The sequence below is a fragment of the Leiobunum rupestre genome, chromosome 6 (assembly GCF_980474605.1).
Source record: "Leiobunum rupestre chromosome 6, qqLeiRupe1.1.hap1, whole genome shotgun sequence".
NCBI lineage: Eukaryota > Metazoa > Arthropoda > Arachnida > Opiliones > Sclerosomatidae > Leiobunum > Leiobunum rupestre.
The window spans coordinates 61,687,017-61,713,111 of NC_143389.1; positions in this window are offsets into that span (position 1 = coordinate 61,687,017).

Sequence of the window (26,095 nt, forward strand, 5' to 3'; positions counted from 1 at the left end):
CGCTTCTAAGTCCCTTATCTCAATAGTCAACATACTTTGAGAGACCCTTCGCCTTTTTAACCATCGCTTTTTAAGGTCAATCACGTGTCGTATTTTAATTCTGTAAATGTATTTTAAGTCGTCAGAAATCAAGAATGGCCCGTTTGTGTTCAAAGTTTAATAATTAAGCTGCTAACACCCAAAAAATGAAGTTTTTGAAGCAAAAAAATTACGTTATTTTAGAGAGACTATCAGCCGGAGAAAATGCGGTTATCTCTCTCCTCTTTGTCTGTGAAAGCGTCACAGAGTTACCTTTTAAAGTATATTGCAAAGCGCGAATGATGCAACTGAAGCTGAGCAAAATGATTGACGTATTTACTTAAAATATCGTTAGGTAGAAAGGGAAAGCCAAAATAGTGGAATAGTGGTGGATGATATAATGCACGAAAAGTTCAAGTTAATAAGAACCACTTATGGACTGTAATGCAAAAACCGCTAAAACACCACCTTAGGTCAAAGTCATCTAGCGACTTTTAATGCCTCTAAATCAGGTGGCCGGGTTACGATGCGTAGGAGGGTGGTGGCAAGCCCTTTAAGCCAACGGTTTCTAAAAAGAAAATTTTGAATAGTCACCCTATCTTTAATAACAGAAAGGAATAAAACTAATATACGATATATGAAAAGAAGTACAAACCTGAAAAATTGCGCTAAAGAAACGAATTAAATTACTGGTAATTAAAATTAAGAGAAGCTTTAAAACTGAAAGTGTATTTCTATTTCAAGAGCTAAGTGGCGAGTTTGAAAATATATTCGCGCGAAACGCATTTGAAAGCAAATAACTTTTCCAACGTTTATATAAAAAAAATGACAAATAAGGAAGTGTCACCTTGTCTTTCGATAAAAGCCGGGTCCTTCGTTTGTATAGGAAGCCATGCGTCAAGTCTTCACTTTACCTTCTCAGAGAATTTTGTTCGACTATCAACTTCAACACTAAATGTTGATTTATCGATTATACCCTGGAAGATAAAATGGTAGAATAACAAATTTATTTCAAACTAGTAATAGATTAAATTCAGGTTATACAGAACGAGGTTTGCAATAGTGGAAAAAAAACCAAAAGGATAAAGTGTAACAAGTACAAATCGTCGAAGAAAAATGGAAATAGGATTATCTGTTCACATATAGTTTTTTCCAAGGCTTATACTCAAGGGATCACCGTAGGTAGAAGTCAGCCATTAATTCAGGTGGCACCTTCAATCAAAGTTAACGCAAAAACCATGTTTACGGAAACTATTCCAACAGCTTATGCAGTTAAATAATCTGTTGGTGTGAAAGCATCGGAAACCATTAAATGTATCAGCGTGGTTTTATATATTGTTCTTATGCCAAAAATAAGGGAGTTGAGAGTAGGAAAGGTGCCAGAGTTGTTCAGCTTTAATTATATTTTTTAAATTAAAAAATATATGTATGGGAATTTTTCTAGTTTAATTGGAAATAAATTTCACTTTTACCACCAATGACAAAAGTATTGGTCAAATCCTTCAGTAATTCACATGGGTTGTTTGACATTTTGATGAAGAGTTATTAGAGTTGCTTGTGTAGTCTCCTCACACTTGGTTATACATTTTACCACTATTTTGATTCTCATTTAAGCATATAAAATTAAATAGTTCCTTCGAAACTTTATATAGGCTTAGAAAAACGAACCACATTATCACAGGATTGTTCCAAAAATTGAAATGCCACAAATTACCGGAAAATCGTGCTTTTTGGTCCATGAATGATACTCTTAATTTGTGTCCGTTTTCTAGATTAGGAAATTTCTTCAAAAATTCCAGAAATTCATTTAGTGTATGTTTTTAGGTTTTATTTTGAAATTTCACTATCGCTAAATTTAACTCGAATTGTTTTGTACTTGTACGGCTTGGATTTCCACTTAAATTTACTCGCCTAGTAATCGGATTATGAACATTGAAATAACCAAATCCTAATATTATTTTACGAAATCACAAGTCAGTGAACAATTCGTGTCTATTCGAAAAATATTTAACTTTGACAAAAAGAAAAAATGCCAAAATATATGTAGCTTTGTAATTGATTCGCAATATTTTTCTTTATCTTTCCCATGATTTCGTAATTTTAGTGGCCAAAAGATGATTTTCTCGGATATTTTGATTAAAAAAGTATTATAAATTTAAAATTTTACTAACCTTTATATCTTTTTATCTCTTATTATACAATAAATATGATTATTCATGATTTCATTCACCCGAGCACAATGAAGCACGAGTGTTATGTGTCCTATGATCAATAATTCAATACGTTAAATTGTAATATTGTTCAATTGATTTTAAATAACACTGAAAATATTTATATAAATACTAAAAGTACACACGCTCGTCGTCTTCAAGTAATTTTTTTTTTATTCGGGATTGTAACGTGTGGGACAAATTCAGTCCGCTCGTCCACCTGATTAATCAGGGCGAGATATGTGTAACGGCCACGCCAACGGGGGGATACGTGGGGACAGGGGTGGGGACACCCGTGGCGGAAGTATTCCGACCACCCGTTGGGGGATTGGTGGTCGTCCTCACACGGCCATCCACAAACTCTGCCTCCCAGACGCTTGGGATTACAGGAGTACGCCCCTACTCAAGATTAGAAAATATAATTACGATTTAATCAATCTAGTCACGATTTAAACGAGATTTAATCATTCTAATCATGATCTAATCTTATTAATCATGATCTACTCTTATTAATCAGATTTAATAATTTTAATTAAATTTAAACATTTTAATCACGACTTAATCATTTTTATCATTATAATCACGATTTAATCAATATAATCGGTTGAATAGAGATTTTATAACTAAAATCGAAACTAAAGTACGATTATTTAATATTAATTATTAATATGGATGGTTCTATCGCAATTGTGTTTGATTCTCGTTCTAAATTTCTAATCGCGATTTAATCATACTAATCACGATTTAATAATTTTAATCAGATTTAATCATTTTATTCAGATTTAATCATTTATTCATGATTAAATGTGATTTAATTAACATGATCGTGATTAAATTGAATTTAATCAAAATAATCACGATTAAGCAGGATTTAATCTTTTGAGGGGTGCGTCGTTAATCAAGAAAGTGACTTGCCCCTCGCATTGTCTTCAGTATTTGACGGGCTTTCAAACGTATACCCATCGCAAGATGGTACTGCTATTACTAAACCTGGAAACCCTGAAGTTAAAATGCTCGAAGAAGTATTCATTTTGAAGCTTTTCACTCGGGGTATATGTTTAAAAAATTTACCAAAATATCAATTTTTATTTATTTAAAATTTAAAATCCTAGTTTCATTTAAATAAATTATTTTTATCATGTTTGGAAATATTTGGAAAATAGTTTAATTCCGAAGTATTCAGTTGTCTACAAATTCAGTCAATTTCATATGATATTAACTGAGTATATTGAAGTTCAACTTTCAGTGTTCGGTTTTTTTTAATAAAATTTTAGTTTCCAGATTTAAAAATTCGGCTGCAGCGGCATGTTATTGATTTTAGTACTGAAGCTGGAGTTAGCGACCCAGTTATCCCCTCAATATCGATAATTCCTCTATCATCCAATTTCTAACCAAGATTCTTTGAGTCGGAAATAATGTAATTGGTTATTAAGAACTTTCGTCGTATGCCATATTGGTAGTTGGCACTTACTAAATGTTGTTGAAAGTAATCTGTAAAACGAGACAACTTAGAAAAACAGAAAATATTCGCATTGATTACTATGACAGACTTTGAATCCTTAATCAGCGTGTTAATGCTTGAAGTGGTTCTAGCTGATCTTTCCCAGGATTTTATCAGTTTTGAGAAGGTAACCAGGAATTAGTGTTCCTTCTTTACAAAAGATCTGCCTGTGCTTCACAAATGTCAGATCGTAGAAAACTACACAGCTTAGAAATATCATGAATATGTCGACGACCTTCGATGCTTTTGTTGACTAGCAATTTAATGGATATACTTTAGTCTAGGCTGTCAGTACCTTCCGCGTATAAAACCATCGCTTTGGTAATCCTCTCTGAATGCCTGGTTAGGCTTAAGAAACATACGTGTGTTGAGTGGATTTCAAATCTGAAATCTAAATCTAACATTCTTTCGTTATAAGAAAACACTGCCCTACCTTTGAAACGCATAGTGTTTTGTCCGTCATTTGTTTTCTAAAATTATGTTTATCCACTCTTTTACCATAAACGTCGGTGAAGTTGTGAGAATCTCTTATAATCTTTCTTTATTGGTGTTCTTTATGAGATGGTCAAAGATGAATAAATTTTGGTCCTTCCTCCGATCATGGGGTGTTCCACTTTTATGTTCCGATAAACATTATTTTGCTGTCTAAATCTTCTTACCAACCGTTATCCATTACATCTGCGGTTATTTTTGGTTAACCGTAACATATTTTAGTTTTAACTATATTTATTCCGTTATGTTGGGGGCTGCAGATAATTGTGTTGATAAATAATTTCATTACAATTTGATAAGAAACAAGTTGGCAAGCCAAAATATACCTCTCCTCGGAAGAATTGTCCCTAGTGGTATTAATTTCTCGAGAGTTATTTGTTAAAAATGTTATCCCAGTTCTATCCCGCCCGGTATAAAATTTTAAATATAATTAAAATAATTGAGAAGAAACGACCAATTTTAATTTATTCAGAATATCATAAGTTAAGTAGTTACAACAGTGAGTTAGACGTACAATAACAATGCACAATTGAATTAAACCCTTTTTACAGTACAAGTTTGTCAGTTGAATATAATACAAAGCAAATTTTAATGAAATAAATATCTACAGAGGGTATTATAACGACCGTTCGCTTTTTGGCTTATAATTTTAACGGAATCGGGCCGATTTTAATTAAACGATAGATTATCGAAATTTTGTTAAAAGAATATTCCCTAAGGCCGCGCGATAAATTTACGATAATAATTTCCCGTCACCGTTATATCGAAAATTTAGTTGATTCGGGATTGCCAGAACTTGAATGTTGTGGGTGAGTGATTAAAAAATAAAATGGCAACCAGAATTATGAAAAATTATAAATGTGTATTTTTATTCAGAAAGGTCTATGGAACGTTCTAGATTTAACTTTCATCAATAACCCAACAATATATATCCCTCCTACGTAATTGTACAGAACTGGTACTCAAGTGTCTAAGACTAGATTTGTCTTAGTTCATCGTGATTGAAAAATAAACCAAAACATACTTACACTTAAGAAAATATCATAAATTATACTGAGTAATTTTAACTAAATTCTAACTACCTTATTATAAACTCTTGTCTTAATTAACAGCTGAGAGCTGTTCGCTACTAATTACTTCCAATCTACTTAATTAGCCTCACAGGTTGAGTTGATAATTTCAAGGGTATAATTAGGTTATTCCAATTCAAAAAATAAAAACAATCAATTTTATCTTACAGCTGACTTGAGTTAGTTCACAATTACTTTAACACTTTCAGTCTTAAACACGCACTGTTCATACACTTAAGTCCATTCACTCACGTTCCAAACGCGAAACACAATTTAAATCTTTTCTTGACCGAAGACCGAACATACTAATTAAAACCGCAGAGTTACCTCATAACTTTTGACCGACACCAGGACCCCGTCCTGTAGTAGTTCGTCTGACAGCCAAGAGCTAAGAAAGATTAAATCTTCTAAATTGACGGCAACGGCCTTATATACCTTTATTTCGTGTTTTTTTTACCTCTCGAGATTTGACTAAAGTTCGAAAAATTTAAGAGATTATATTTGTTACCCGGTTTGATTGATAGTTCTCCACACGGTGGCGCTATATTATTACTTTTATATAGTTTCCGCGGGAGTTTTGAATAATTATCCTTTTTCCAAGCGTTATTAAAAGGTAAAAAACCCGCCTTATCATAATGGTTTCTATACTTTTTATTTTCCTAAAGGAAGTCAATGGCTCGGCGGTAAACTATCTGCATTGTAACAATGCAACCCGAGTTCAATTCCTGATCGCGATCAAATTTTACATTAAAATACTAAAATATTTAATTAAATATAAGATTAATATCATTTATAAATATTTAATTAAATATAAGATTAATATCATTTATAAATATTTAATTAAATATAAGATTAATATAATTTATAAATATTTAATTAAATTTAAGATGAATATAATTTATAAATATTTAGTTAAATATAAGATTAATTTAATTTATAAATATTTAGAATGATGTAGAATAAATTATAGTACCTAACGTTATAACTTTGTAAAGGACATTCGCCAAAGCTGTTTTTTAGAAAAACACCGTGAATAAACAAGCGTTGGTGGCTGAGTGGTTAGAGTACATCTCTTGCACGAGGCAGACCCGGGTTCGATTCCCGGCCGGCGCCAAAATTCGCAAATTGATACTAAGACGAATACCGTGTAATACTGGTGGAAACCCTGCCATTGGACGTTGAGAGGTAGCATTTCACTCAGCACTCGTTCCGTCCCAAAGTCATTAAGAAGAAGTTGTAGAGAAAACGCGCATACAAACACCACAGACTCAACATCCACAACCATCATTAATTTAGTTTTCTCTCCAAATAAGAAGATCAACGGCTTGATGTATCTAGAATTTTGAAGTTTCGTTCCATGCTTCTATTTTAAAATGGTTAAAAAGATTTATGATAAAAAGAACTGCTACTTCATGGAATTTAAAAATATTTATTTTGATTAAAATATTGGGAGCTTTCGGACCGTGGTCCTTCGTCAACCGCTACATACATAATGTACGTCATTATGTTGGCTCTTAGTCCGTTCTTCTATTTATTCAAAAGGGGTTTTATTTTTCAGGATAAAATATTGCTTTTAAGCTGTCAACACACACATTTATAGATTTAAAGCTACAATCCAGATTTGCTGTTATTTTATATGAGAGAATAATTAACAGTTTAACCCAGTTTTCAAAGTAATTCCAGTTCGTCAAGAGTAGGTTAGATTTGTATATTAAGTCATACGTAACCTAAAATTTTGTTTGTTTGTAGTGATACGTAAACCATATCAATTTTGGTCATAATATTTGTTACTTTAGTGGCTGCTTAGAAAAAACAATCTTTACACTTTTGTTGGACGTATTTGTTATAATTGTCATCTCAGCAATTACTACGAAATACAGGGCCACAATTTATGGCTCCCCGAACCTTCAAACGGTATCGCGATTTCAGATAAATTTTCAATTCTATATATTTTACAACTATAATCGGTTTCGAAGAAACCCTCAGTAGGGCGAGGACTAAAAAATGGCAATTCGAAGTAGCTGGCGTGATACAGCGCTATCACGAAGGGAAAGGAAACACTGAAGAATGCAACCTTAAAATTTAAATGACACTAAATGCTAATTCTTAATAAAAATAAAAAATTATTGGCAACAAATTTTTAAACGCCACCTTTAAAGAATTTATATGAATAAGTACTATATAATAAGAAATCATATTAGCACTATTTTATACAAAAGGAGATAAAATGTAGAAAGAGCCGCAAATTTCCTGAACACATCCAACTGCGACGCCAACTTACGAGTTCTCGATTTTACCCTACTCCCAATAAATTTCGATTCGCAGTCAAGGCCACAGAAATCGGTAAGACAGTAATTATGGGCCCAAGAAATCCGTTGCTACTGGAAATACCTCCCAGTTTTCAGGGAGAATAGTTGGAGAAAGGCTTAAGCCCCGGAATTTTAATCTGCAGGGTCCCGGATATTGCTATCAACTCCCTCCCTCTGCCACGGGCCTGTGTGATTAAAATACTTATTTCCAAGGCCTTGGCTAGGTCCTCAATAAAAAGTATTTTACCAGCCCTATTACGGTGAGATTTTATTATGTAGGATTTTTTGATGTATAATATTTCTCAAAAATTATTTTTTCTTCTTTCAATATCAGAGTAGAACGCAATAATAAAATAGATTAGCGATCATTTTTACTTTAATATATAATTTTACAAGTTCTTAAATTCCCTCTATTCTAGCAGACTTGGGCGACCGCCCAGCTCGTCACCCCTCATTTTTGGTGAGCAGCCCACAGTTATTTCAAATTTAACCGATTATTTTGCTCAAATCTGTGTAAATTAAATCTGGTTCAGTATTTTAAGAGGCATTCAAATTCTAAAATAGAAAAAAAAACTCAATTTAAAGTACTTCGAATTAAAGCGATAGTCAAAATCACAGGATTACATATTTAAACGTTGATTCCATACTCAATCAGTGCTCGTGGAACGCACTTTTTAAAAGAAAAGAATAGTTATATTACTATAAATCAGTGGCGGCATAAAGGTTAGGGGGCGAGTGGGGTGGTCCGCCCCAGGTGCCAGGGTAGCTAGGGGTGCCTTTGGCCTGTCAAAAAATTCGGTAGGGTGGCGGGCCGTAGCTAGGCAGGGGTAGGCGAGCAGGCCACCCCGCCGACGAAACATTGCCGACCCCCGGGGATCCAGCCATCTTAAGCCGCCAGTGCTATAAATGTACCGTTCCATTATCACTTTGAAGTAAAAATTAATAGACTATTACACCGATTTATAAATTCAGATGTAAATCCTCCAGAATTTTAAATTTCGGCCGCGATGAGTTACCTCAGAAAAAGCCGTGCTGACTGTACTGAAACTTTTCTAACTGACAGCGACACCGTAGCCCAAAAACCTAAACGGTGAAGAACAGCTGGCAATATAAATAAAACTTTCTTTAACCCGCACTATTAATTAATGGAATTGTAATGTTTGGTATGCTGGTTATTACAACATCCTTAATGTAGCAGGTGGGTTCAGTCCCCTTATCGTTAAAAAAAACCAGAGCTGGTATTTAATACGGAGAAGTCTTCGTACACTATCAAACGCGTAATGCTGCTAATTTAAACAACCTTGTTTAAGTTTTTATACTTAAGTCTCGCAATATTAGCAAGTAGCAATTTTCCATTCAATATCAAAATTTTCCCACACAAAGTTTCGGCACTTTCTTTTCCTATTGATATTTTTTGAATCCCGTTAGTCACTACCTCCCTCCGCCATGATAATATCGCTCAACCATTATTAGTAAGTTCAACTTCGTGCGAGCCAATGGATAATTTAAATAAATGGTGTGGACTTTAAATGCTCGTAAACGGTTCAAATCTTTAAAAAATATTTAATCGAAATTTAAACTTCACATGGGACATAATACTAAAGACGATGGAAATATTTGACAAGTATAAAAAAATCTGGACGGATTAAGTTTTCAAGGAAAATATTTCAATTTTTCGAAAAATTAATCAGAAAGCGTAGTCCAATCTTTATTCTATATACCGATCAATCTTTTATGAATAAAATTTACCAATTAATTTATCTAAAGTGTGGAAATGAATAATTAATCGCTCTATTAAGGATCTATTTTATTATTCGATAATAGCGTACATGTAGTTAGCAATGATATTTTTTTTGGTCACCATTATTTTTTGGAATCCAATAAATGTCATCTATAATAAGGACATTTGGAAATGGAATATTAATGTAACAACTGCGAGTAAAATCATATAAGCGAAGAGATTTTGAACTGCTTTTAAGACCTGTTAAGAATTTATGCTTTTGAGTGCTTTTGATTTTTTAGTGACGTTCGTAAATTTCTTTAGTTTTTGTTTATGGATGATGATATGAAACATTTATGTGAAGTTTTCACATGCCGCTTATCCAATCGGTATTTGTTGAACTCACCGGATTCGCAAATTCATTTTGATGTTCGTCGATTCGGCTTTTTGGTAATTCTTAATGCAAAAATATAGAACCGGAGCGTTAAGTACACAGAAAAAACTACGTTTAGATTTTCAACATCAAAAAATAAATAAACATGTTTAAAACTTAAACACTTCAATTTTGCGTATAAATTGTTAACGCCAAAGTGTTGAATTTTTTAAACGGATGGATGCTAAACGTAGAATCGCTTGTCACAGTTGCTAAAAACACGTGTAAAAACTACACACTAGCTAAACGCCTCTTAAACATTAATAAAACCTACGTGTTTGGAAATGACAAAAAAAACAATAAAACTACCTCCACGGGTTTAGATATTAAACATGTTACACGAGTCACCAAAGCCGAAAGCAAGTTGTGGTCATTTTTCAACAATAGCCGACGCAGACAGAACAGCCGCGATTTATCGACGTGTTAACGTTGAGAATTGAAATCTGGTAAGTTTACAGTTTTCTTATTATTTCATTATTGTGAGTCGACTTATTCAAATCTTATTAACAAAAGCGATAAAACTTTAGTATAATAAAATTTCCAATCTCAAGTTCAGTGTTTAAGCCTTGTTTCCCTTTAATTTTTCAGCTAATGCAACAATTATTCTTATTCATTATAGATTTATTTAATGACGTTTGAGTATTTTTTAAATTCTTAAGCGATTTTACAATTTAATTACTTTACATTGACCACGTATTGACATATGTGGAAATTAAAATTTCAGACTTCAATTTAAAAAAGTTAATGCTATAGAAAATTTAACTGCTACCACACTCAGAGGGTGCACACAGACTAATGAAGATAATTTTAAAATATATATAGTTAGACCAGCTCGATAATGTTACTAACTATTGAATTTTTTTCTTCTTGGTCACCAATTGTGAAATTTGTGCACGCACCAGCTAGTCCAGTAAGGAGAGTGGTACGCTTTTACACTTCGGAACCCAAGGACGAACCAGTAACAAGGTGTAGAGCCCGTAGCCGTCGTCACCATCATCGAGATTTACAAGGACGATGTTTCAAATGCGGACATGATAAGCTCAAACAGGACTTAATTTAGTTAACGAAAAAATAAGTGTTTATTATTATAAAAATATATTACTTTACTAGTTTAGAAAATAAAACGCTCGCTGCAAATAAACTTGTCTGGTTTGTCCACTGGCTTGTGTACAGTAGAAAGACAGATACACATGAAATTACACACGATATACAAGCGCTTAAATGCGTTTATCACATAAACACATGGCGGCTAGACGCATTTATCACAAACGAATGGCGGATTGACGCATTTATAACATAAACGCTTGGCGGCTAAACGCGTTATCATACAAACGCTTGGCGGCTAAACGCGTTTATCATACATACGCTTGGCGGCTAAACGCGTTTATCATACAACCGTTTGGCGGCTAAACGCGTTTATCATACAAACGCTTGGCGGCTAAACATGTTTGTAGTATAAACGCTTGGCGGCTAAACGCGTTTGTCGTTTAAACGCTTGGCGGCTAAACACGTTTATTGTATAAACGCTTGCGGCTAAACGCGTATGTCACATAAACGCTTAGTGACTTAACGCGTTTACCTTATAAACACTTGATGTTTAAACGCGTTTAGGTTTAATACGTGCTTAAAAAAGCGTTACAAGATGGCGTTTAGGAAAATATTTAGATTCTAAACGTTGTTTTTTCTGTGTAAGTTCTTGTTCATATACTTTTGAATTTCCCTGTTAAATAGTATCGGTTTTAACGTGAAATTAGGTCAAATTAATAATTCTTCAAATCTAACGTATTAAATTTAAAACTTCATTATAAATATTCGTATTTATATTAGTTCTTTCTGAATTCTGGTCATTTGAAAGAGGTTTTGGGCTTTTTGGGGAAATTTACGCTTACCTGGCCAGGTGCGTCGATTTCCTTTGGCTTTTTGGTATTTTTTGTATTTTGGAGTGACAGGGTATTTACAATTTTCGCTTGGCCACCCCTATCTTTAGCAACTTTGACATTGTTTCTCATAAATGTATTAAAACCCGTCCAGCTAAGAGTATAGGAAACTGTTAATATTTTGTGAGTTTGGAATTCCAAATCGAATCTCCATATGAAACTACAATTGGATTCAAAGTATAAGACCATGATCTTTCCCCAACGAAGTAGTTTGGCAAAGGAAGCCATTTAGCAGTTATTATTCTTTGGTTAGTCTTCTGAAAGTTTGTAACGGTGTGATGAGTAACTCCTGCCCTGCTTAACGGTAGCGTGTTCCCCCCAATATATCTATTGTAAGACGTGACCTGTCAATCACGAACCAATATCCCTTCGCCGGGAAAAACCCTTTCTCGGCGTTGGGACAAATACCTATTGTAAGACCTCTGCTTGAAAAGGGACTGCCTTTCAAGGAGAGGGCAGATTTTGATGTACGACTTCGAAGATAGAGGTTCTCCTCTCTAATGCTAAATAAAATTATTTCTTTTTCTTTAAACTTGAGAACGTAGTTCTGTTATTTGTAGTTAACACGCTAAGTCGCGTATCCCCCGCTACAAATATGGTGGAGGCGTCGGTTTGGTTTTAAGTTTACCGTCGTGTAACACAGCCAACTGAAGATACCCCGTTACCGAAGTCACCGTGAATCGATTTTTGAATTCACGCCCCAAACTCCGATGCCTCCCACTCATGGTCCGCTAGCCACCCCGTAGTAGTATCTGCCGATGTCAGCCGCTATCGTACAATACGTTACTCCGGGAACACCATTCGCAATCCAGGCCACGACGCTCATCCGTTCCTGACGTATCAACCATCCAGGCAAACGACGTTTCACCGTTTCTGACGCTTTTTCACCGAGGCGACGACGTTTTATCCGTCCCCGGCGCCCCGGCAACGACGCATCTCCGTTCCGGCCACTTCAGTCAAGGCGACGACGTTTCACCGTTCCTGACGCTTTTTCACCGAGGTGACGACGTTTTATCCGTCCCCGGCAACGACGCATCTCCGTTCCGACCACTTCAGTCCAGGCAACGACGTTTCACCGTTCCTGGCAAACTTCACCTCACTCGGGTCACCGGCGTTTTACCCGCCCCTGTGCTGTGCCATCAACCGATAACTCACGACGAACATTTGCTTTGCGAACACTCTCCGATCGCTTTGCTCATCCTTCACCGTGTCACCGAACCTGTAAGACTTTTCTGGTATATCGTGTTTATATTTTAAGTCTGGAAAAATGTCCGAGGGCAGTAGTGATAGCGAAGAGGTAGCCGCCTTTACCAAAGGTGATATTAAATCCATTTCGAAGACCATTCAGGCCTTATTGGATCAGCAATCTAAACAAGCAGCCCTTCTTAATACGCTTTTGTCCGCATACCCCAGTAGCAGTCATCATAATTATGCTACTTTCAACCCCCCTATTCAAAATATCCCTCCTCCAAATTTGTCGGGGAATATGCCTACTCAAGCTAATAATCCGCCTAGTCAAATTCCACCGCTAAATTTTGCAACACCCGTTACGGGTCAGGCAGCCGCGTTTCGCGAAATACAGGTAGCTTTACCTCGATTCGGGGAATCTTCGCGAGACCCCATGCGCTTCTTGGAAGAAGTAGAGCGTTATATGTGCTTTAAAAAAATTTCCGAAATCGAGATCTTAGATTATATCCCCGTAATGCTCGAAGCTAATACCGTTTTCTGGTGGGACCGCGAACGGACGACCGTTTGTCATTGGGGCCAATTCCGCGCGCACTTTTGCAAGGCGTTTGTCGGTCGCGATTATAAGCGCAGATTAGATGCTAAAATTAACGAACGAAAACACGGACCACCTGAAAACGTTTTAATTTTTATTCTTGAGATTGAACGGCTTTGCAAACAAATGGATCCGACAATGGATACCTATGAAATCGCGCGCAGGGTCCTTAACGGCCTCAATCCCCATTTACTGCGGGATATGCGTTTACCAGACGACCCCACCCTTAGCGAAGTGCAAGAAGCAGCTCAGGAAGCCCAGCATGTTTTAACTCAATGTGACACTTATGACGCGAAATTTAGAACTAATTCCAGTTCCGATTATTCTACTCAGCGCAATAGGAACAGGAATTACAATTTTTATTCGAAAGGTAGTCCTTCTGAGGGGGCCGCAAAACGCGATAATCCTGCCCCAAATCAAATAAATCCCTCTAACACTAACCACCCCAAAGATCGCAATTCACCGTATTGCGATTTTTGTTAAAATGCTGGCCATTGGACATCCGTTTGTCGAAAGAAAAATGATACTCGAAAAAATAAGTCGACCAATTCCACGGAAAAATCAGGCGGCGCGCAAAAAGATACCAAAGCTTCGTACATTAGGCTTTCCATTATTGTCCCCATACCAAACTCTATGGACCAAATTTCCGCTGACGTGCGTGGGACAGGTGCACCTCCCCCCGGCAACGGTTTGTGGGAAGAACTCACTCCTTTGGAGCCACTTTGTAAAACCACCAGCGGTCCGAAATTTCCCTTCGACCGCGTAACGGTCAGCTGCTGCGAATCGCGTAGCCACGCGCGTCCTAGGGTCCCTCTCTCAATTGGTGCTTGGGAGGGTACGGCCATTATCGATGGGGGCGCCGATGTGTCTATCATGACAAGGGAAGTATACGAAGCTGCTAAGCTTTTAAAAGGAAGCGAAATCAGTCAGGTTTCTGGTTTAGAAATTGGGGCGGCGAATAATTCCCAACTTCTAGTTTTGGGTCAGGTCGCTTTCATTGTATGCATATACGATAAGTCATGGAAATGGAAGTTTTTGGTAACCGAGGCCGCTGAATCTCCCGTGCTCCTCGGGTGGGATTTTAGCCTGCACACAGGCCTACATGCGAAACTGCATTCCTTGAGATTTGCTTTTGGGGGGGACCCCCAAGATTATCCCCTCGTCCCATACGACACTAGCTTCGGGGCGAAATTTTGCGGCGCTGTTGACACGCTTAGGCCTACCGAGGACTCTAACCTCAACATAGCTACTATTAGTACCAACGAAAAAAAAGGGTGGGTCTCTACGACAATGAACCCCCCACTAATGCGGACGTAGAATGTCTTTCAAAGATAGAGGCACTTATTGCCGAGTACCCCGATGTTTTCACGGAGAAGGGAGGGCGCACGAATGTTGTGCAACACAAGATTAGGTTGACCAGCGATGTTCCTTTCAAAGCCCGGTCTTGGCCCCTTTCTCCGCCGAAGCGCGCGATAGTGGAGGCCCAGATCGACCAGACGCTCGTGGACGGTATCATTCGTAAGAGTCATTCTCCGTATTCCAACCCAATATTACTCACTAAAAAGAAGAACGGGGGAGGGTGGCGTTTTTTCGGGGATTTCCGGATTCTAAATAAATTAACGATTCCCGATGTCTACCCCATTCCCCTCATCAGACCCCAACTCGATCGCCTTTTTGGGTTTAAATCTTTTTCGGCTCTTGACTTGAGAGACGGTTTCTGGCAAATTGCGCTGGACGAGTCTAGTAAGCAATATACCGCTTTCGTCACCCACAAAGGTCTCTTTGAGTTCAATGTCATGCCTTTGGCCTCATTAACGCACCCGAGACTTTTCAACGGTGTATGGAGGGAATATTCGAGGACATGCTATCCAAAGTACTGGAGCTGTACTTTGACGACATTTTAGTTAAAACCCGCACGCTCGAAGACCATCTTGTTGTTCTTAAGTCCGTTTTCCAGTGCCTGCGCGAAACTGGTTTAACCTGCAAGCGTCCTAAATGCGCGTTTCTTAAAAAGGTTGTTTTATATTTGGGATATAGAGTGAGCTCCGCGGGAATCGCGATAGACCCCTCCTCTACCGTCGCTATCGTAGAATATCCTAGGCCGAAAAACCTTAAAGAAGTTAGGTCATTCTTGGGTATGTGTGGGTGGTACCGTGAATTTATCGAAGATTATGCCGATATTTCCCTACCCATCACCCAATTGACGAAAAACCCTACCACCGCGAAAATTCCCTGGAATGCAGCGTGTTAGTCCAGTTTTCAGGAACTGAAGAAAAGCCTACTTTCTCCCCCCGTGTTATAGCTTACCCCGATTATTCCCTGTCTTTTGTTTTGCGAACCGACGCTTTTTTGACCGGCCTCGGGGCGGTCTTGTATCAGGTTGATAGGGAAGGAAAGGAACTCGTCATTTCTTTTGGCAGCAAAAAGCTTAAAGACGCGGAAACCCGATATCACGCCACGGAACGCGAACTTCTAGCGGTGATTTGGGCGGTTAACAAGTATAGGCAATATGTCGACTGCGTTAAATTCACTCTCATTACCGATAATAGCGCTCTTCAATGGTTATCAAAAATGAAAAACGTCACTTCTAAACTAACTCGCTGGGCGGTCGAGCTCCAAGAATTCAATTTCACAGTCGTCCACAGGAAAGGTCGCGAAAATGTAGTCGCGGATGCTCTCTCCCGTAATTCCGTTGAAACTAACGATGATCACCTAACCGAATCCACGAGATTTGATGAATTACGTAATTGCGTAGAAGTTGAAACCCCTTCTCAACTGGCCGTCGACGCGCTTGCCCTAAGAGACGCGGCCGCGACTCAGGTAGCCCCGCTTCGAGATTTACGCCGTTTATCCGACGCTCAAGATAAAGATGTCAAACTCAGGGCCCTGAAAACCTACCTCACAAATGGGGACCTACCACGTGAAAAATTTGGTAGAAAAATAAAACAAAAATCGGGACGCTATTGTCTTTCTGACGAGTCCGTTCTTTACCGTTTGATCGAGAGTCGCCCTTGTAAGCACATGGCTCGGATCGCGGAGCTCATAGCGTGGCGTCCCGTTATCCCCTCTTCCCTCCAAAATTCCATTTTATTCGAATTGCACGACCACCCCACAGCTGGTCATTTAGGGTTTGAGAAAACACTTTATAGATTGCGCAACACCGCGTATTGGGACGGTATGGTAACCGACTGTAAGGCCTATGTCAACTCTTGCCTCACCTGTCAAAAATTTAAAATTTCCAACACCCAACCAGCAGGTTTCCTCTCCACAATCGAGCCCACCGCTCCTTGGGAGATAATAGCCGCGGATCTTATGGGCCCCTTCCCCGTTAGTAAGAAACAAAACGAATATCTCCTAGTCGTAATTGACCATTTTTGAAAATACATTGAAATGTTCGCTTTGCGCAAGGATACTTCCCAGATCATAACTAAGAATCTTTCGGATGACGTTTATCCGCGCTATGGGGTTCCTCGCGTTTTAATCGTAAACAGGGGCCGGGGCTCCCAATTTATATCAAAACAATTCGTTGGCGCTTGTACTGATTGGGGGGTAAAAGTTCAACACATGACCCTGTATCACCCCCAGGCAAATTTCACTGAATGCACTAATCGCACCATAAAAACTATGATTGCCTCCTACGTTGAGGACAACCACGTGACTTGGGACGCTCATTTACCCCAATTCGCTCTCGCTATTCGTTCGGCGGTCATCTCGTCGACCGGTTACAGCCCACATTTCATGCTTACCGGTCGCGAGATGGCTTTACCGCTGCATCGAGTTCTCGAAAAATCAGGAACCGCTGCCCATACCCCCACTGCCCAATATATTGAGCAATTGAAAACCAGAGTAGAGGTCATTGATGACAACGTAAAATCTGCACGCGCGAAAGCCCACGCAACCCAAAAGCGCGCTTATGATAAAAACCGGCGTCACATGACGTACGAGGTGGGCTCCCAAGTCTTATTAAAGACTCATTTCCTATCCAGTAAGAGTGACCGTTTCACTAAAAAATTGGCACCAAAATGGGGGGGTCCTTACGAGGTCGCGAAGGTTATCTCGGACGTGGATTACATTTTATTTGATAGAACACGGAAATCCAAGGGTGTTGCACCTTATTCTTTGCGGGCGCACCACGTTTCCCACATTCGTCCCTTTCGGGATCGTCCCGATGCACATGATACTCCCCTTTCTGATCAAGAAAGTATTCCGGACCATAGCCCTACACCCCAAACAGTCTCGCATCCTGATCTTTCCGATGATGACAATGGCGCGCCTTTGGTTCGACGCTCTGAACGAATTCAGAATAAAGTGTGAGTAAAATACGCAAAATGAAGTTTTTTTTAGTCAATCAATTTTTGCGAAACTTTGTTGTGGTTGTTTTATTATATGTCGTGTTTTGTTTTGTTTTATTAATTTATCCGTTCTGATGCGGTTTTGAAGTGTTTATCAATGTAAAACCAAAAAAAAGTAAATGAAACCAAGATAATAATAATAATAATAATGTATTTTTTTTCTGAACACAAAGTGACATCTGTCCCTGATATTCTTGTAACCCAATACTATTTCTTATCATGTCGCTTTTACTACGTATAACCTCCCTTGGGCCGGGGGAATTGAGTAACTCCTGCCCTGCTTAACGGTAGCGTGTTCCCCCCAATATATCTATTGTAAGACGTGACCTGTCAATCACGAACCAATATCCCTTCGCCGGGAAAAACCCTTTCTCGGCGTTGGGACAAATACCTATTGTAAGACCTCTGCTTGAAAAGAGACTGCCTTTCAAGGAGAGGGCAGATTTTGATGTACGACTTCGAAGATAGAGGTTCTCCTCTCTAATGCTAAATAAAATTATTTCTTTTTCTTTAAACTTTAGAACGTAGTTCTGTTATTTGTAGTTAACACGCTAAGTCGCGTATCCCCCGCTACAACGGACGAGACTGGTTTGAGACCAACCAACCTTTGGTGGTTGAATTATTATTGTATTGACATTTTCTGTACCTTCCCCTATTATCGTTTCTTCAAGCCGATCGATGTAATCCCAAACAAGCGCGGTAAATGTCAAAGGGAAAATATTTGAAGGAAGAACGTAAATGGTTTAAGAAACGCAGTGGCCTAGTCTGTTTCGAATGCATATAAGTGCGGCATTACCCGTAAGAGACTTTGAAACAATTGGAAGCAAAACGTGCTTTGTGGCGATTTCTTCCACAAAAAACTCCAAAGATTGTGAAATTGAGTTCATTAGACATTGAGATTTTTGATGAATGATCCTTTTTTTCCGCTAAATATAAGACTAAGTCACGACCATAAAGAAGGGATTGACTATTTTGCTAAATTTCTTAACTGTCTGAACTGTTGAATTTAGTAGGAACCCACAATTAAAACTACCGTCTTAACTTCTTTGACGTAAATTTTAAAGTCTATATACCCACCGTCTAAACGACTTTGGGGTTACTCAGCTGAACCTTTTGACCTACGAATCATTGTATTAGTCTTGTCCATTATATGATGGATATCTCTACATTATTTCAGAAACAGAGGGTAATTTTAAGTGACGGTGGCTATAATTGATCATTGTCTTCTCTTCGATGATTCTACGTGTTGAAATGCAAAATATTACAAGTTATTCATATATCTTCAGTTTCTTGCATGGCGGTCAATAATAAAGCTCAAGTCTAATTATTTTATTTGAAGGTCGAATTTTATGGAGAGATTCGAGTTGAAAGGTGAGAAAGATGCCAGTGATCAGAGCTCTTACTTCACCTTGAATTCGGGGCTATTATCCCTTCGGATGTCCGGATGACGTGTATTTCTTTGCGGGTACGCGGGGATCTATTATGAACAATATTTCATTCATTCATTTTACATTCGCCTAAAATTATTCTTTTTATGAATACTTCGAAATTTTAAAAAGAGGATTATCAATAATATTTTAGCGTTGTTTATAAGGCGTCATTTCGCCTTCCAAAATTATAAAAGCTTATCGTTATATTTTTCTATTGCATAAAATAACTTGACATTTTTGTTTCGGTTACGTCACTGTCTCTCTATAGAAGCGCGTGAGAGAGTCGTGAGGATTTTCAGATTATCTAGCGCGCGTACAAATCGCGCTTGCTACGATTTGTAGGGGTTTTATACTCAAAACCTTGCGTCGCCCTCTTAGCCTAAAGGAGACCCAGCGACCAAGCCTACAATGGTGAGTTTGATCCCCCCTCCCGCGTAACCTTCGGGGTTAGCGAGTTTGAAAGGGATGTCTAGGGGATGTTTGCTTAACATTAAATTGAGAGTTGCCATTACACGAAATTCAAAATTAATAATTAACATTTAATTAAAGAAGGTAAACCAAATAAAAACAGGAAAACAATTACAATAACTAAACACATACTGAGCGCTACAGGTTACCAAGGTAACCAAACTAAACAAAATACTTTTGACAATATGACACTTATGAAAGAATTCAATTTACATAACATCTGATGTCCACAGCCATCCTCCTTATTTTAAAATACTTATTTTGACGGTTCGGATTGGCAGTCCATGTTGGTCGGGGTCCGTCACGCGCACATACTCGGTAGCTTCCCCATAACTGGGAACAACTAATTGAAGCTTAATTTTGTCATTGCCGACCGAGAACTTCTTTAGCTACGCGAGACCATAGCGTTACCTACCCTTTGCGGTCAAGAATCAGCTAGGCTAATACCCAAGGCACCACCTTAGGCCTAAGTCATCAAGCGACTTTTGAAGCCTTTAATTCAGGTGGCCGGGTTACAATGCGTAGGAGGCTTCACTCTTACCCGCCACCGCAACTTCGCATTTTCAAAGTCCGATTCTGGGACAACTTAGAGAGTGTCTTCGACCTTATGGGGTGGCGGAGTGGTTAGCACTTTCGCCTCGCAGCAAGAGGAGCCGGGTTCGATCCCAACTTGTGGCACTGGGTGAAAACTCGGAACAACTCCTTCTGCGTTGAGTTTGCAAGTTCTCTCCCCACTGGTTTAAGGGGTTTTCCCCCGAGTTCTTCGGTTTCCCTTTCCCATAAAAACTTGTCGAGGTTAACGGTAATAGTTAGTGTAGGGAGCTGTTGGCTCGATCTCGTGGCATGCAGGGCTTGCCACCACCCTCCTACGCATTGTAACCCGGCCACCTGAATTAAGGGCTTCAAAAGTCGCATGATGACTTAGGCCTAGGGTGGTGCTTTGGGTATTAGCCTAGCTGATAGCTGATAAAAGGTGAGACCCAAGCCAGTTCTGACCAAAAGGGCGCGAACACCCTGGTTTTGTTCGTGGCCAATGTCACGTGTCTCACGAGGCGCACACTTTCATTCCAATCAGAGGACTCGAGACCATAAGTCCTGGCCGAACCAAACCAATCGCCAGAAAAGCGTTATCACGCTCATTTTAAGTTTTCGGTTCCCACAAGCGGGACACCTTAAAGGGTCATCCATAGCGTTCCCAATACACCATGGTTTGCAATTATGTCAAGCCTGGCGCCATCGAGACGCCAGGCATATATCACACATCACTTAAACTTATCACGGGTCCCCCTGGTGGTGACGACCAGCATCCCCATCAGGTGGCCCAAAATTACCCCAACCCGTAAAATTTCCTGGAAACGACAAGGTCAAATTCTGACTAACGTGGGAAAGAAAACATTATTACAGAATAAATATTAAATCGGGCTTCTAACATTACTAAAATTGGTCACAACAATTTATTCTAATAAGCTCTGTCTTGTGACGTAAGAGAAACATTTTATTTTTGTATTTTACCTCCCGTATTTTTTAGATAATATAAACCTAGTATCCTAAATTCGAAATCAGAAAGCTTTCCGATTGATGATTTTGTAACGAAGCGTTTACAAACTTCCGTGCTAAGATTATACTAATAAAGCTCGGTCTTGTGACATAAGATAAACAATTTATGTTTACATTTTTAAACACCTTATTTGTTCGGAATTGTCATACAGCTTTGAAAATTGATACACACGTTCTTTGAACTATACTAATAGATAATAAAATTCCTAGTGATTAAGATTATATTGGCAATTTAACGACTTGTTATTGAAATGCCGTAACACTTGCATAAAAATATGAATAAATGGTAATAATTCAGGTGGTAAAGGTGGTAATGTTTAATGGATTATACTTAGTATAGTAATACTTCAATTTTGTCATAAATTTTTGAAATAAATATATAAATAATTATTTTGTTATCGGATTTGTTCCAATATTTGGCCAATTTTATATTTCGTGCTATGTTAGTTATTTAATTTTGTTTGATAGCTACTGTCTTTCTCTCGTTACACGTTCGCCGTTGTGGTGTGACCAAACTTGTATCTTCAAAAAACAGCGGACTATCACTGTGTACAAAACTGGATTTTCGCATTGAACAACGTCGGAATTAAAAATGTAGTACTTTACGAGATGGGAGATTTCACATCCTCTGTTGCGCCATCACCGACGAAATCGTCAGGAGACACCACGAAAACCCCAATTCCAAATCAACGAACAAGACGCGATAAACTACATAAAATTTGTGCTGATCCTACAAAATAGATTTGGCCGCAGCCTCATCATCATGACGGTAATCAAGCACCTTGCTCATTTTGGACGAAGGTCATCTCGGATATAGGAGGGAGTGCGCAGTGTTTTTCGTGGACGTCGTTGGCCTTAATTACCAAAACTTTCGTATAGTGTGAACTTCGATAAAGCTATCATAGACTCTTCAGTCATATCGGGTTTCATCGCATTTTAGCCATAGTGATCGAGCTTCTCTATCGATTTGTCTAGTTGGACGCTTTTCACGCAGAAACCCTTTCTGGCGTTTGAAATAGGTGCTCTTTGAAACGACGTTCGGGGTTTGGCTGGTTGTGGTCTGGCATTTGTATAAATGGTAGCCAACCCCCTAGTTGATCTATTTGTTGGTTGGTTTGATATATTAAGCCAAATGATATTTGGTTTTGATAAAATTTTACCCGTTTTATCTTTATCTCCTTTCAAATTACACAAGTGCTTTACACATTTTTATACGATTGGCAGATTTATCAACATAGACTGTTACTTTGTTTTTATTTCGGAAGTGACCGATGAATCACCACCAATGGCGAATTAATTATAGGAGCAACCATGACCTTGGTTTAGCCTTGTCTGGGGCCCCTACCTTTTGGTAAGCTTACTAAACCTATTGGTTAATCCACCACTGATCAATACTGTTGTGTATGTATACTCCTGTATTAGTTTAGTAAATAGTCATTGGAGGGCGCCACTGTTCAGGCAAACCTAGAACAATAACGAATATCATTAACGGAGTCAGGTAGACGCCGTCAGAACGAGGAAGCCGTAGAAGTTGTACAAAATCACCTCTGTAATAAAAGTTTAATTATTATGTTTTGATTTACTTGTGTGATGTTTTAAGTTATTTAAAACGCAGTCAAAACGAGACACAACACTGGCGACGGAGATTCTGTGTGACACGTTGTCAATTTCCTGATTTTCTACGATTTGTGTTGCATCACACTGACGCCTCGGCACTGCTCAAAATGGCGCTCTCTGCCATCGTTTCCCCCGTTCAAGGTTCATGCGGAACCGAGCAACGTGGGTCTCCGCTGGAAAAAATGGCTCTCCCGGTTCGAACGCTTTCTCGTCGTCGCCGATATTGACGATGCTACGGTACAACGTACAGCTTTATTGCACTATGCTGGGGATATGGTATGTGATATTTTCGATACTTTGCCTGATACTGGTACTGAAAAAGACTATATCAAGGCTAAAGCGGTGCGTAACAAATATTTTTCCCCGTTGGTAAATGTCATCGGCAAGCGGTTCAACATGAGGGAGAAACTATAGATGATTATTGTACCCGGTTACGTGTACTAGCGGTGGATTGTTCATTTTCGGATTTGGATGCGGAACTGAAAGCTCATATTATTCAAACATGCAGTTCCTCCTCGCTTCGCCGCCGCGCACTTCGTGACTCTAATTTAACCCTCACTGGATTACTTGAGCTGACTCACGCTTTGTCGCTCGCCGATACTCATGCTGCTTCTATGGAGAAACAAATTTAAGCCTTACATCTCACTAAGCCTGATGCTACCAGTTCTCCGCATACTGTGAATGCAATAAAGGCATATCGTAGTTCTTCCTGCGGTACTGCGTCCTCCGCTCTTTGCTATAATTGTGGAAATACCTATCCCCATGCCGGTGAATGTCCTGCAAAGAACCGCCATTGTAACTCTTGTGGAATTAAAGGACATTACGGTAAGATGTGTAAGAAAAAGAACGCCGGTCTACAAAAGGATGGCAATATAGCTCGGAATCAATCTAGACGTCGTAAGGGCAAACCCAGGTATGACGCAAAAAGGTGCAGCAAGAAAACCGATAACCCAACTGCTGCTAAACAAGGGTTCGCTATGGGAAGTACCAACTCCAAGTCCCCAACTAAGTCCAGCGATAGCGACTCCGACGCCTCGACTTTTACGTTGTTTGCGTTATCCAGTTGCCGACCCCAAGCTGTTATCAAAATAAATGACACTCTGATCACCTTCCTTGTTGATTCAGGGGTCGATTTAAACCTTTTGCCAAAGGAAAGCTTCTTAAAAATATTTCCCGCGTCAAGGCTGGAAATTACTTCTAAAAATGTTTTCACATATGGCTCGAATATTCCCTTGGAACTTGAAGGGAAATTTAACGCTCGTTTGGAATTTAACCAGACACGTCTCAGTGCAGATATATACGTCATGAGTTTCAAATATGGACAACCTTTACCAGTTTTGGGTTACCAAACGTGCTCTGCTTTAAAGCTTTTGAAAATGACTCACTCAATTCGCACAGATCCCGATATATTTCTGGAACACCAAGATCTCTTTCACGGTATCGGAAAGATGAAGAACTTTCAAGTAAAATTACACATTGACCCCTCGGTAAAGCCAGTAGCTCAACGTCATCGACGCATACCGTTGCACCTGCGGAAACCACTTGCTGAGGAACTTCAATCTCTCATAGATCAAGACGTAATTGAAAAGGCTACTGGGCCGACACCGTGGGTTTCTCCACCAGTACTCGTACCTCGCCCTAAAGCCGGCACGCCTGGTGCAATTCGTCTATGTATTGATATGCGTTGTCCAAATACGGCGATCGCCAGAGAACGACATGTCACACCCATATTCGAAGACATATTTATCAAGCTCAGTGGTGCGAAATATTTTTCCTAGATAGATCTGAAAAACGGGTATCACCAATTGGAGCTTCATCCTGATAGTCGTGGGATATCCACATTTTCGACACACAAGGGGCTATACCGCTACAAGCGCCTAAATTTTGGAGTCTGCTCTGCGGTCGAAATTTTTCAGAACATTATTGCTCAAGTAATTAGCGACATCGAACACGCTGACAACGTAAGCGATGACATTAATTAAGTTTGGCGCAACTCGACGTGCACATGACACGGCACTCCGGCTGGTTTTACACCGTTTGAGCGACCATGGTTTTAGTAAAACAAGCGTCACTTTTTTCGGCCACACATTCGGCCAGGACGGGTGTTCGCCTGAGGAACAAAAAGTAAGAGCTAGACGAAACGCATCCCAATCCACTTGTCCAAAGGATGTTAGAAGCTTCTTAGGCATGTTAAACTATTGCTCCCGCTACATCCCCAATTTGACCACCATAGTTGAGCCTCTTCGCGCACTAACACGAAAGAAGACTCAGTTCCGGTGGACTCGTACAGAAGAAATCGCATTTAATAATGCTAAGACAGCAATCTCGAGTAAACCAATTCTTCAATACTTTAACCCTTCTCTAACTACGTACTTAACCGTAGACGCCAGTCCTGTAGGTCTTGGAGCAATAATATAACAGGAAGATTCTGATGGCAAGGTGTACGTTATATCCTATGCTAGCAAAGCACTTACCGATGTAGAGACGCAATACTCACAAGTTGAAAAAGAGGCCCTTGCTCTAGTGTGGGGCGTGGAACACTTTCACTTGTACCTGTTTGGCTCAAAATTCGTTGCCATCACGCTTGAATACATTTTCAACAATCCTCTGTCCAAGCCTCCGATTACAACGCTACGACTTCCGCGTACAATATCGGAAAGGTAGCGGCAATCCGGCGGACTTCCTGTCTCGTCACCCTGATACAAAAGAGTTCCTTTACGCCTCACTAAGGTTGCAGAAGATTTCGTTTTCCATGTTTGCACTCTGGCAACACCTCACGGACTATCCATCGACGAAATCTCTAGAGTTAACACCGAAGATGATACAATGACTCTGGCGCTGCAATTTATTCGAGCCAACCAATGGTACATAACTAGAGCTAAAACAACACCAGGGATAAATCTAGATTTTCTTTTGGCTTTAATGAAGGTCCGACAGCAGTTAAACGAGAAGAATGGTTTAATCCTAAAAAGTCAGAAATTAGTAATCGCACATAAACTAAAGGGAACGTGTTCTTCAACTTACTCATGAAGGTCATCAAGGAGTAGTTAAAACCAAGTCGATGGTCCGCAAAAAGGTCTGGTTTCCTGGTATTGATAACCAAATTGAAACTATGGTAAGAAACTGTCTTCCGTGCCAATCTACCGGTACTTTGCCTCCAGTTGCACCATTAATTCCTTCCGAATTACCGGACTACGCCTG